The sequence below is a fragment of the Bidens hawaiensis genome, unplaced genomic scaffold (assembly GCF_021521415.1).
Source record: "Bidens hawaiensis isolate Kalapana, Puna unplaced genomic scaffold, B.hawaiensis_p1.1 tig00004773_1, whole genome shotgun sequence".
Lineage (NCBI taxonomy): Eukaryota > Viridiplantae > Streptophyta > Magnoliopsida > Asterales > Asteraceae > Bidens > Bidens hawaiensis.
The window spans coordinates 1,205,529-1,219,823 of NW_027491297.1; positions in this window are offsets into that span (position 1 = coordinate 1,205,529).

Sequence of the window (14,295 nt, forward strand, 5' to 3'; positions counted from 1 at the left end):
AAATCAGGCTTTCCTTTCAGATATCTAAAGATTCTCTTGACAGTAGTCATATGAGAAAATTTTGGATTTGATTGGAATCTTGCACACACACATACAACAAACATAATGTCTTGTCTTGAAGAAGTTAAGTAAATAAGTGATCCAATTTTGGATCTATACTCATGTTTATCTACAGGCTCCCCTTTTTCATCAGCTACCATCTTCTTATGTGTGTCCATTGGAGTTGAAGCTGTCTTTAAGTCTTGACATTTGAACTTGTTCAAGATGTCTTGTACATACTTATATTGACAGATGAATATGCCATCTTTCTTCTGTTGAACTTGCAATCCAAGAATGATATTCATCTCACCCATTGAGCTCATACAATACTTAGAATTCATAACCTCCTCAAACTACAAACACATTTGTTCATTTGTATATCCGAAGATGATATCATCGTCATACACTTGAACCAGAAGCAAATATCTTGTAACACCCCGTGACCGCGGCGGAAACGTAAACGGGATGCAACAGACACCTCTGATATCAACCACATTGTTTATAAAGAAAACCGAATGCATTAATATACTTCAAAATTACATTATCTCATATTTCTTTACCGTCTACGTGATACACACATCATACAATACGGTTCATAATTCTATCTGTTATAATGTATCCTAACGTCCAGCACGCAAACCTTACACACATCAAGCACTTAGCACGTAATCAATCACTTTATCTTAGTTGTACCTGAAAAGCATGTGAGAAAACGGGTCAACTACGAATAGTTGGTGAGTTTCACAAATTTAAATAAACCATGACAAATCATTATAATAATCATAAATAAGTGATGTAATTATGCTGAGTTCACAAGTGAAAACTCTGTTAATCCCGAAACACATATCAAATAACCCCTGGGGACACTGTTAACCCAGACCACTTCCAATAACCTTTGGGAACACTGTTACCCCAGAATCACATTAAATAACCTCTGGGGACACTGTTAACCCAGAATACTTCCAATAACCTCTGGGAACTCTGTTACCCCATAATCACATTTAATAACCTCTGGGGACACTGTTAACCCAGAATACTTCCAATAACCTCTGGGAACTCTGTTACCCCAGAAACACTGTTTCGGGCCTTACACTGTTAGCAACTCAGACAATTACCATCTTAATTCATTACCGTACGATTCCCGTACAATAAACATTATATAAATACGTTCATTTCCATGCGATCAGCATGTACTTAAACACTTTGATAAAAGCATGCTTTCCGCCCCGGGAAAATATTTAAAACAGTTCAGTAAAAGGGGCTCGTGAAAACTCACCTTAGCACATGCAAGCAGGTAACAACAATCATTATCAATTAATACGTCCAATCTGTAATATGATCCTTACGATCGTTATTATACAATTATTGGTTATATGATCTTTAACCTTATCAATCGGTACATCTGGGGACACTGTTAACCCAGTACTGTACCTGTTCCGGGGGCAATGTTAACCCAGAAATACTTCTCCGGACTCAGATTGTGATGTCGTTTAGAGTTCCATGGTCACAATTTCTATTAGTCGTTTTCTCGTTTTGCGTGCCTAGCACGAATATCCGTTTTATGTTTCAAAAATGAGTTTGGTCACACACGACCCGAAAATAGTGGTTGTCTGATAATTTAATTTAAAATGTGAAATTATAGCTCGGTTTAGACGTCCCGATTGGCCGCGGGACCCGTTTTCGTCTTTGGCGTACCGGAAACTGTTAAAATAGATTAAAATTACCCAAATCATCCGAATTATTTTCGGATGATTTATTTTTACTTGTTTAGCTCATTTATATGAAAATAGTTCATTTTTAGGGTTTTTGTACACCAGTCAGCTCGCTTAAGCGAACTTCACCGGTTTACGCGTTTTAACTTTAAAAGTTTGATAATTAGCACGATTAATTATCCGTTTACTCTCGGATCTTGAAATTTTGCACAAATCACTTTTTTAATAGTGGGGAATTTTATAAAAATATTTCCAGAATTAATTCTTATATTTAAAATTTATTTATCTATTTTTAAACACCATTTAAACACTAAATATGTCGTAAATACCAAACGACCTTAGAAAAATCCCAAATTTTTCCTGGATGTCCCCTACCATCCACATAATCCCCTGTAATTTTTCCAGAACCAAAATCTTCTTTTAAATTCCATTTTTATTAAAACCGAGCTAGAAATCCCTAGAACTCGTTTAACCGAAAAGCCTACTTAGACTTCTCCAAAGGACCTCAAATTTTGTGTGTGACTTATAAATGATATGAAAAGCTTATCCACAATTTTCCAGAATTTTTCATGATATTTAACTATTTTTCACCATTTTTGGCCAAAACCGAGCATTAAATTCACCAAATATTCATCCTTCATCCAAAAATTACCAAATATTCACAGAACTCATATTTCCATGTGTTTAACACCTCTGTAAAATTTCGTTACCTAACTCTAAACGACCAACAATCTGTCCAAAAACACATACACCGACAAAAACCGAATATACCTTTCGTTTTCCGCCACTACAAGCTACAAACTCATCTTTCCGCCTTATCTACCACTAAATACAAGGCCTACAAACAACATACCACAATACCAAGCAAGTTACACTCACGATCAAGCCATTTCTTTCATGGTTACGGTTATGATACTGAAAACAAAGATTTAACCGTAAAAATTCGTTTTTGATTCGTTTAACTCATTTCTTGGACCAAGATCCTTTGTATAACCCGTATACATCACTTGATCATGCAAGAATCGGTTTCATCTCGGGTTTTCACCCATTTTTCATTTGAAACCTCATTTTCTTGAAAGAAAACCTAAGAAAGGAAGATAAACACGATTACAACTCGGTTTTTACCTTGTGTTCTTGCTTGAAAGCTCGGGTTTTGGTTCAAGAGCTTGAGAGAATTCATGGTTTGTGGGATTGTGTTTGTAAAAAAAAGAAAATGAATTGTTTTGGTGGTGTTGATAGTCCGATCGGACTATGTTGGGTGGGTGGGGGGTCCCACAACTTCATTTCTAGCCTCTCATTCCGATTTCCGTAATCTGGATAATGTTTTGGATAATTTGGTTCAGTTCGTTTTTCAGTTAAACGTCTAATTCGGCTTAAAACGGTCGTTTTTCGGCTTTAAAAAGAAATTTATATAAAACCGATTTAAAAACTTTAAAAACTTAAACCATGATGTTTATTAACTTAAAACATCATATCATTAATTATTGTGCATCTTTTTCGGCTTGATCGATCGTCTCTGACTTTGTTTGGTATTAAAGGTTTCGTTTAACGTACCGACGTACTATTAAATCGAAATCCTTTTTCAGTGCTTTAATCCACTTATTCCGAAGCTTTAATACTTCGTAACATCACTAAATAACATATATCTCGTCTATAATTGAACCCTCGATTCATTCGGGTTTCAATAACTATCGATCGTTTAATCGCATATTCAATACGGTGAGTTATATATTCACATACAATCAATACAATGAACCATGTATTCTCGTATAATTACCATGGTAACTCATGTACCCGACATTACATATGACGTAACTAACGTCTACCGGTTAGGGTATACCTGGTTTCGTCGGAATCGTTACATTCTCCCCCCGTTAAGAAATTTCGTCCTCGAAATTTTACACGCCCACATCTCCCTTCGAGAGAAAGGTGGGGGGTTTTTCCTTCAGAATTCACCCTCGCGTTACCAAGTATAATCTGGTCCTCGCTGTGAATTCCACTTAATCTTAATTAACAAAGCTTGGTATGTCCAAACTGTTTAGTTATTCCCGTCTACTATCTCTACGGAATTAGTTATGATATCAAACATGTCTTCTACGAGTACTTCTATTACTAGTACTTTCGTTGCCTCATCGCTTAGGCACTTTTCAATCCGTATACATGGCAGAATATCATGTATAGTACTTATCCCCTGGAGTACTTTAATCGATAAACTAAATGACCAATCATGGAAATACTTTCATGAGGTCCAATATATTACGGAGTTATTTTCGGTTTTGCCAAACCTCATATCACCTCTCTAAGGTGATGCCTTAAAAATACCTTGTCACCTCTTTCCAGTGACAATGGTTTCTTTTGAATGTTGGCATAAATCCTTTGCCAATCTCGCGCTGCTTTCAACTTACCTTAAATATAATAAATCCGATTGATTGTTTTCTCGGGTCAATTCAAATCTTATGGCTCGATCGACGCCCATTTTCAATTTAACAAATTGGTGATAACTACTTCACCCAAAGAAAGCTTCAGGCTCTCGATGCTTCCTTCCCTTCCTTCCAATAATGAAAGTAGGATGACTATTTCGATCTGAGCTCATTGAAAATGGTACTCCACGACGAGTTACCATTTCAACATCATAAATTTGGACGAGAATTCATTGTGGCAATCGTCATAAATTGGGATGAAATGCGAGGACTGGTTAATCGATCCGCGATTACCTAATTTACCTCATGCCTTTGATATATCTTGGGAATTCGCGTCCCGAAATCCAATGTAATTTATTCCCACTATCATTGGCGAATTTTCTGTCGTTGTGGCGTTCCCAAGGGTTTTCGGTATGCAGCCTTATCTCTTGCATAACTCAATATTCACCAATACACGTAACCATATCTTTCTCCAAACTCGACCATTAATAAAAATCCTTTCAGATATCCGTATCGTCAATAGTCAAATCCGATCCCGGATGTATGGATTATTTCGATCTATGCGCTTCGTCCATGATTAATTCACTAAGGTCATGGAGGGTCGGGATCCAAACCCGATCTTTGAAATAGAGAGTTTCGTCCACGCGCTGTTCGAAATTCTTCTCGTTGCCGTAAAATTCCTTCTTTTCCAATTGTTCCTCTTTCAACGCCTCACGTTGAGCGACTCGAATCAGGTTCGAAGGTTCGACTGGACTATCATCCCCAGCACTTGCACTCGCAATGGCTTAACCCGATCTTTCTTACTCAAGGCATCGGCTACGGCGTTAGCCTTGCCAGGGTGATAACGGATGTCACAGTCATAATCGCTTAACAACTCGACCCATCTTCGTTGCCCCATGTTTAGTTCTTTCTGATTGAATATGTGATGCACACTTTTATGATCGGTGAAGATGGTGCACTTCGTAGCGTAGAGACAATGTCTCCACATTTTAAGTGCATAGATAACCGTTCCCAGTTCTAAGTCGTGGGTAGTGTAATTTCACTCGTGTACTTTTAACTGTCGGGAAGCATAGCTATAACCCTAATATACTGCGTCAACACGCATCCTAACCCTTTACGCGATGCATCACAATTACGCGGCAAAACCATCGTCTCCATCGGGGAGACTTAAAATCGGCGCTTGGCACAATTTTAATTGTTTCTATCTTATTTGGATCTTTGTGAAATCCTTGTCGCCTTACAACATGACCAAGGGATTATGCATTCTTTATTCAAAATCACATTTTGAAAACTTCGCGTGCAACTCTTCTTTCTTTAACACTTCCACAATTTTCCCTAATCGTCGTTCGTGCTCTTCTTTACGTTGCGAATATATCAAAATATCATCAATGAATGCTATGACAAATTTGTCAAAGTAAGGTTTACAGACTCGATTCCTGAGTTCCATGAATATTGCCTGCGCATTTGTTCACCCGAACGGCATGAATAAAAATTCATAATGGCCGTAGCGAGTCCGCAACGCTGTTGCTGCAACGTCCTCCTCTTGGATTTTTCATTTGGTGAAAACTATAGCTAAGATCAATTTTTCTAAAGATAAATCGCCCTTTGCAGTTGGTTAAACAGATCATTTACTTCGAAGAAGTGGATACCTATTCTTGATCGTCACTTTATTCAATTCTCCCTACTCGATACATATCCTAACACTTCCGTCCTTCATTTCCCAAATACACCGGTGCACCCCATGGCGACTAACTAGGTCGTATACAACCTTTATCCAATAATTCTTGCATTTCAGTTGGCGCAAGTCGGTAAGATGCTTTAGCAACAGGGCCAGCTTGAGGTATTAAATCGATTCTGAATTCGACCTGTCGGGTTGGCGGTAATCCAGGAAGTTCTTCTGGGAGAACTTCTGGATATTTAAGTATCACTGAAACATCTTCTATATGTTTTCTTTTAAATACTTTGGCAATTGCATTTGTTAAATACACCACGTCTTCTTGTCGTAAATATTATAACATCTCAAGATGAGATTAGAGTGGTAACATAATACCGTACACTTTTCTCTGTATCTAATCGCTTCATCGTCCGAAAGAGAGCTTCTAATCGTCTTCTTTTCCTATTTGATCTCAGCTTCATGTTGAGTTAGCCAGTCCATGTTAACTATTACGTCAAAACTTCTTAACTTTGTTGGTCGTAGGTCAAAAGGGAAAGGTTAATCGTTCAGAATAATAGGACAATTCCGAACAATTTAGTTAACCATTAGGGATTTACCGTTAGCGATTCTACAGTATAGGGTTCTATAGTTTCACTAATCGGTATCTTTCCAAAGGGTAGGAGATTAACAGGAATTAACTACTATCGACGACCGTAAAAATATCACTGGTGCCTATTGATTTGAAACTACAACATACTTAATACCACCTTTGGATCATGACGTGCTTTATTCATATTACTCACAAAAGCACGGCTCCTTGCTTGATCAGAGGTTGATGCTTGTCATGAGGTTCGTCTTCCAATTACACCTTGGTTCAACTTTGGGCAATTTCTCTTGAAACGTTCTGTACTGCCACATTCATAGCAAATACAACTGTTTGGCATAATTTGATTTCTTTAGGTGGATTGTTATTGAAGTTGTTGGGTTCGGAGTGGTCGTACAGGAATGGGTTGGGGGTTGCTGGTTCACATGGCTTCAATTGGTTCTACAATTGGGGCATTACGTCCATCCTTGCTACACCTGTGGCCCACTATCACTCGACATTTTTCTTCCTGCCGATAACTATATATTTTCCACATTCAGGGAAGGACCCTTTATGCGGTTCATGGTTTCACCCCAGAACTAGTCTTAGTATAATTCTGGGTTGTAGGACATACCTACTTATTCACAAGTCTATCTTGCACTATACCTTTATCATTACCCTTCTTTAACACTCGACGTCTCACCTAACGTCCTTCCATTCCGCTTCCCATAAAGTCAAATATATCAATGCTGGCTTGTGCCACAACCCTTCCAAAGGTTGTATATATTTTACAGGGTTGACTATACTCCTTATCGATGGAGTTAGTCCCCAATCTAGCACTCACTTTGCTTTGTTTCAGGAGTAATTAGCCATGTTACCAGACATGACAATTCATTCAAACGATTTGCGTGTTCTAAGTGATCAGCACACAACATTTCTATCTTTCATAGCTCAGTTTCCAATCTCTGAGTTTAATTACTCGAATAAAAATGCTCTAGCACAAGAATTTTAAATCCTGACCATATCATCTGAGCAATAATTTTCTAACTATAATTTTGTACCATCGTGTTCCATCACGGTACAACATAATCTACCAACATATCTGTAGCATATTTCACTACACAATGTTCTAGACTCTTCCCAATATCCTTAACCATTTCGATCTTTTCCATCCACTCGCTAATCTATTCCTCCCTTTACCATCAGTAAACTATTAATAATTTCCTTACCACAAACAACAAACATATCCTTCATACCGGATCTAATTCATTACGACTACTATTCATGTTTAGTTTATAACTAATACTTATAGTTATAATAGCATTCGGTGTAACATTTTCACTCTTAGTAATTACATTAAGAGTTGAAATATTCATAATCATGTGATTGCTCGATCTATAATTCTGCGATCACATTTGCATCAACACTAGCAGTGAACAGTGATACGACATTCGGTATCATCATCTGCTATCTTTGAGCAATCAACTGAATCATATCAATCTCCATCATTGGAGTTACTCTTTTTATGTCATTCTGCCGTACTCATCCCGTACGCAGTAATCAATACTAATCTCACCATATAACTCGTTACCAGCTCAATCATAACAACAGGTACACATACACACCAAATATTATCACATATATTACACATACCGGCATCTAGTATATATGTCCCACAAATATAATAACATATGGACTTAACCTGACATCGGTTAACGTTTAAATGTGTTTCATAACCCTTGTCACCAACTGACATATAGACCTTTCTCAACAAAGATCAATGTTTAATATGCTTGATTTCAATATCCTTTTGCATGTCCGCATAACCGATACACGCTCACCGTGAGCACCGAACGATTACGTACCACGGAGTTATAATATCCGTGTCTATTCGTATATCCGGCATACACAGTATACCTCCTACGAACGAACAACCAACTATGCCATAATGATTCCAACACTTCTTTGTGTATAGGTAATCATTCTATTCGAGCATACATGGGTGTAAACATCTAACGTATGTAAGGATAACATAGGAAGTTATTAGAATAGGCGGTACCGGTGTTGGTAGGGTATGGGATTTATCAATTTTTGGTTGGGAGTGACGGTTACTAGACATTTCTGGTTAATGTCAAACGGGAGATTTGATTTGGTACCATCATAACTATAACCCGATAAGTCAGACTTATCATCAACCGATGCTCTAGAAATTTCGGCATCCTCGGTACATTTTATTATTTCCTTCCCCGGTTCCTTATCCGGGTCCCATTTCTCAATACATGTACCCACAAGATATGTACATATATATATACACATTAGCACGTATAAATAATATAATATACTTTACACATATGTTGCCATTTTTACCTATTAACGTACCCCGTGACTTCCCCTGAATTCCCTCGTGCGGACAAGTCTGTTATTATGTTCCGGACCATAATAACCCACTTGTCCATCCAAGTTCATCCAGCTCTCGTCACTATAAATTATTAGTTGATATTCAGATCCTATAATACTTGAGCTACTAGTTATATTTTAGGTATCTTTTAAGGACATCCTAATTCTTTATAACCAATGGCTCTGATACCAAGTTCTGTAACACCCCGTGACCGCAGCGGAAACGTAAACGGGATGCAACAGACACCTATGATATCAACCACATTGTTTATAAAGAAAACCGAATGCATTAATATACTTCAAAATTACATTATCTCATCTTTCTTTACCGTCTAGGTGATACACACATCATACAATACGGTTCATAATTCTATCTGTTATAATGTATCCTAACGTCCAGCACGCAAACCTTACACACATCAAGCACTTAGCACGTAATCAATCACTTTATCTTAGTTGTACCTGAAAAGCATGTGAGAAAACGGGTCAACTACGAATAGTTGGTGAGTTTCACAAATTTAAATAAACCATGACAAATCATTATAATAATCATAAATAAGTGATGTAATTATGCTGAGTTCACAAGTGAAAACTCTGTTAATCCCGAAACACATATCAAATAACCCCTGGGGACACTGTTAACCCAGACCACTTCCAATAACCTCTGGGAACTCTGTTACCCCAGAATCACATTTAATAACCTCTGGGGACACTGTTAACCCAGAATACTTCCAATATCCTCTGGGAACTCTGTTACCCCAGAATCACATTTAATAACCTCTGGGGACACTGTTAACCCAGAATACTTCCAATAACCTCTGGGAACTCTGTTACCCCAGAAACACTGTTTCGGGCCTTACACTGTTAGCAACTCAGACAATTACCATCTTAATTCATTACCGTACGATTCCCGTACAATAAACATTATATAAATACGTTCATTTCCATGCGATCAGCATGTACTTAAACACTTTGATAAAAACATGCTTTCCGCCCCGGGAAAATATTTAAAACAATTCAGTAAAAGGGGCTCGTGAAAACTCACCTTAGCACATGCAAGCAGGTAACAACAATCATTATCAATTAATACGTCCAATCTGTAATATGATCCCTACGATCGTTATTATACAATTATTGGTTATATGATCTTTAACCTTATCAATCGGTACATCTGGGGACACTGTTAACCCAGTACTGTACCTGTTCCGGGGGCAATGTTAACCCAGAAATACTTCTCCGGACTCAGATTGTGATGTCGTTTAGAGTTCCATGGTCACAATTTCTATTAGTCGTTTTCTCGTTTTGCGTGCCTAGCACGAATATCCGTTTTATGTTTCAAAAATGAGTTTGGTCACACACGACCCGAAAATAGTGGTTGTCTGATAATTTAATTTAAAATGTGAAATTATAGCTCGGTTTAGACGTCCGATTGGCCGCGGGACCCGTTTCCGTCTTTGGCGTACCGGAAACTGTTAAAATAGATTAAAATTACTCAAATCATCCGAATTATTTTCGGATGATTTATTTTTACTTGTTTAGCTCATTTATATGAAAATAGTTCATTTTTAGGGTTTTTGTACACCAGTCAGCTCGCTTAAGCGAACTTCACCGGTTTACGCGTTTTAACTTTAAAAGTTTGATAATTAGCACGATTAATTATCCGTTTACTCTCGGATCTTGAAATTTTGCACAAATCACTTTTTTAATAGTGGGGAATTTTATAAAAATATTTCCAGAATTAATTCTTATATTTAAAATTTATTTATCTATTTTTAAACACCATTTAAACACTAAATATGTCGTAAATACCAAACGACCTTAGAAAAATCCCAAATTTTTCCTGGATGTCCCCTACCATCCACATAATCCCCTGTAATTTTTCCAGAACCAAAATCTTCTTTTAAATGCCATTTTTATTAAAACCAAGCTAGAAATCCCTAGAACTCGTTTAACCGAAAAGCCTACTTAGACTTCTCCAACGGACCTCAAATTTTGTGTGTGACTTATACATGATATGAAAAGCTTATCCACAATTTTCCAGAATTTTTCATGATATTTAACTATTTTTCACCATTTTTGGCCAAAACCGAGCATTAAATTCACCAAATATTCATCCTTCATCCAAAAATTACCAAATATTCACAGAACTCATATTTCCATGTGTTTAACACCTCTGTAAAATTTCGTGACCTAACTCTAAACGACCAACAATCTGTCCAAAAACACATACACCGACAAAAACCGAATATACCTTTCGTTTTCCCCACTACAAGCTACAAACTCATCTTTCCGCCTTATCTACCACTAAATACAGAGCCTACAAACAACATACCACAATACCAAGCAAGTTACACTCACGATCAAGCCATTTCTTTCATGGTTACGGTTATGATACTGAAAACAAAGATTTAACCGTAAAAATTCGTTTTTAATTCGTTTAACTCATTTCTTGGACCAAGATCCTTTGTATAACCCGTATACATCACTTGATCATGCAAGAATCGGTTTCATCTCGGGTTTTCACCCATTTTTCATTTGAAACCTCATTTTCTTGAAAGAAAACCTAAGAAAGGAAGATAAACACGATTACAACTCGGTTTTTACCTTGTGTTCTTGCTTGAAAGCTCGGGTTTTGGTTCAAGAGCTTGAGAGAATTCATGGTTTGTGGGATTGTGTTTGTAAAAAAAAGAAAATGAATTGTTTTGGTGGTGTTGATAGTCCGATCGGACTATGTTGGGTGGGTGGGGGGTCCCACAACTTCATTTCTAGCCACTCATTCCGATTTCCGTAATCTCGATAATGTTTTGGATAATTTGGTTCAGTTCGTTTTTCAGTTAAACGTCTAATTCGGCTTAAAACGGTCGTTTTTCGGCTTTAAAAAGAAATTTATATAAAACCGATTTAAAAACTTTAAAAACTTAAACCATGATGTTTATTAACTTAAAATATCATATCATTAATTATCGTGCATCTTTTTCGGCTTGATCGATCGTCTCTGACTTTGTTTGGTATTAAAGGTTTCGTTTAACGTACCGACGTACTATTAAATCGAAATCCTTTTTCAGTGCTTTAATCCACTTATTCCGAAGCTTTAATACTTCGTAACATCACTAAATAACATATATCTCGTCTATAATTGAACCCTCGATTCATTCGGGTTTCAATAACTATCGATCGTTTGATCGCATATTCAATACGGTGAGTTATATATTCACATACAATTAATACAACGAACCATGTATTCTCGTATAATTACCATGGTAACTCATGTACCCGACATTACATATGACGTAACTAACGTCTACCGGTTAGGGTATACCTGGTTTCGTCGGAATCGTTACATATCTTCCTTTTTTTCTTGTGGAAGAGTGTCTTATCAATGGCTCCCCTTTGAAAGTCATTCACAAGTAGATGGTTTGACAACTCATCATACCAAGCTGTTGGAGCTTGATGTAGTCCATATAGAGCTTTGTTCAGTTTATAAACTCTATTAGGATACTCATGATCCTCAAAGCCTGGAGGTTGAGTGACATACACCTCCTCTTCAATCTTACCTTTTAAGAAAGCAGATTTGACATCCAATTGAAATACTCTGATATTTTTTAGAAACATCATAGGCTATGAAGATTATAATAGTTTCTAGCCTTGTTACTGGAGCAAAAACCTCTTCAAAATCAATCCATTCTTATTGTAAGCATCCTAGTGTAACTAGTTTTTCTTTGTTCTTCTTTACAATCACTCTTTTATCCTTCTTATTCCTGAAAACCCATTTGGTGCCAATTGCAAACTTTCATCTTGGCTTATCAACAGGCTCCCAGACTTGCAGATTCTTGAACTCGTTTTGCATAACTTCCACCCAACTATTGTCTTTCAATGCTTGAACTATGTTCTTGGGTTCAATTTGGGATAAAAAGCAGGAGTACAAACAGATGTTTGCATATTCAGATGCACTTCTTGTTACTCTCTCATAAAGATCACCAATTATGTTTTCAGCAAGAAGATTTCTTTCAACAGAAGAAGTTTGGATGATTTGATTTGAAGTAATTGTTGAATCAAGATTTGTGTCATTCAGATCAGGTTCTTCAATAACTAAATCAGATGCTATATTGTTCATATCAGCTTCTTCTTCAACAATATGAGTTGATGTTGAAGCAAGGTCACTTCTAATGTTCAAGTCTTGAAACAAGGTTTCATATCTTGATTGTCTATCAGCTTGTTCTTGATCTTGCTTGTTACTTGTATGTTCATCATTCAAGACATGATTTTCTTGATCTTGTTGATGATCAACATGTTCATTTTGTTCTTCATCATAATAAACAACAGAAGCATTCTTATTAAAAGAATATTCAGTGTTTTTATCAGCAACCTTGGACCATAATCTGTCCAAATCAACATTCTTCTCTAAAGTAGCTTCAGGGACACTTGTTCTATATAAAGTTTCATTAAAGTCTTTAGGGTAAATTTTGAAAGATTTGATTAACTTATCTAGATCAAATAGCCATGATGCTCCATCAATAGTGCTAAATTGATTTTCATTGAAGATAATATCTGAAGATTCTATCACACTCGAATAAACTTTCACATAGACTTTGTAAGCCTTTGAGTGTGTGGAATATCCAACAAAGAAACAATATAAATATTTAGATTAAAACTTGTTCAAATAGTATTTTGTATTCAATAAAGAACACTTGCAACCAAAAGGCTTGAGGAACTTGATGTAGGGCTTTCTCTTGTACAATATCGTACGGAGTCTTGGCATGACTTTTGTTGAGAAGGACCATGTTCTTAACATTATAAGTAGTGTTTATTGCTTCTGCTCAAAATGTAATAGGCAAGTAAGCATCTGCTAGCACGGTTCTTGCAGCCTCTGTCAATATCTTGTTCCTTCATTTTGCAACCCCATTCTATTCAAGAGTTCTAGGGGCACTTAATTGTTGAAAAATTCCTTCAGCTTGACAAAATTCAGTAATTATCTCATTCTTGAACTTAGTACCATTATCACTTCTCATGACCTTCACCCTTGCATCTAGTTGGTTGTCAATCCTTGTCACACAGCTTTTAAACATTTCATTAGCCTCATCTTTTGAGTTCAGAAAATAAACCCATGTATATCTTCAAAAATCATCAATAATCACCAAACAATATCTCTTCTTACCAATACTTGGAACACTCACAGGACCAAAGAGATCCATATGAAGCATCTCAAGTACATGTTTAATGAAGTTTATAAGTTTTGTTTTGTGTGATGATTTATGTTATTTTCCCTTTTGACAAGAAATGCATTTGTCATCTAATTTGAATTCTCTTGTAGGTAAACCAATGACATGTTAACCTTTAACAAGTTTGTTCATACTTTTCACATTGACATGACAAAGCTTCTGTGCCACAATTTTGTTTAATTTTCAGTGGCTTGTAAGGACCCGTTACCGGGGCCTCACATTGGATGTTGGATTTAGTCATAAACGTAGTTCTAAACATCAGAGTTAAATA